The sequence below is a fragment of the Arachis ipaensis genome, chromosome B04, assembly GCF_000816755.2.
Source record: "Arachis ipaensis cultivar K30076 chromosome B04, Araip1.1, whole genome shotgun sequence".
Lineage (NCBI taxonomy): Eukaryota > Viridiplantae > Streptophyta > Magnoliopsida > Fabales > Fabaceae > Arachis > Arachis ipaensis.
The window spans coordinates 118873521-118874751 of NC_029788.2; positions in this window are offsets into that span (position 1 = coordinate 118873521).

Below are 1231 nucleotides of genomic sequence, written 5' to 3' on the forward strand. Positions count from 1 at the left end.
TTAAGAACTTTATATTTTCAAGAAAATACAAATTATACATAATTAATATCTATAAAAAAAATTTAGAAGAATCGCATTGAAAAACTTATTATTGATGGTTGATTTAGTAATAGAATTTTAGTGTATATGACTTTATGTAGCATGATTGAAAAAATTATCAGTAATAGGCTTAATATACCATTTTCTAAGTTGATTATTGAATAACAATTATACAAAATTTTGTTATTGTCTAATTTCATGGTTACACATATTCATCACGTTTTTCGTCACAATGCAAAGAATATGATTGTTATTTATGAGTTTATGAAAGCCAAAAAAAAAAGAAATGGAATGAAGACAAAATACTGACTAAAAAAATATTTTCTCAACCTCGTTATTTAATTTAATTAAAAAATTATTTTTTTTAATCTAAATGAAACTAATGATACTTGTCTCAGTCTAAATCAAAACAATATAAAATAATAAATAAATAAAGTAACACGACCTATTTCAATATCAAATTTATTTCAACGAGAATTTATTTATTAAAAACATCTCTATTGATAGTGATCTTGTAAATTTATTATCTAAAATATTTATATAAAGAAAAGTCTAGGGGGCAGCAACTTTTGTATTTTCTGGCCAACACTTAACTATCAAAATAAAAGTGATAGATCTCCCACCATTATATACCATTAGATGTAATCTCATACCATTAAAAATACTATTGATGGCTAATTAATGGTTACAAAACACCAAAATTACTGCCCCCTAACATTCCTCTTTATATAAAATAAATCAACATCTATCTGAATTTTATGAATACCAAATATCTGTATTATTTGATACATACTTAGAAGGTCCATTTTCATATATTTTATAAATACATTGTTTACATTTTTTTCAGTCCCTATCTTCATTATATATTTCAAACCACTGACACACACCTTGAAATTGAAAGCTACAAAAAAAAAAGTGTGCCACCAAAGAAATTAAGTCGAAATCCAAATTCATATGTATCCATATACTTCACCAGCCTCGCTCCAAGATCATCTTCTTTGGATTTACAATGAACTATTAAGTCTTCGTGTTTTTCCATGTAATTTTGGATGGTCACATGTATTTTTGGTGAAAATTCGCCGCTGCTTAATAATAATAATTGAACCATAAGAAGAAGAAGAAGTCATACCATGAAAATGCTTCGAACACAAAGACCTATTGATGTTTTTATAGTTACTAGTGTATGTTTCTG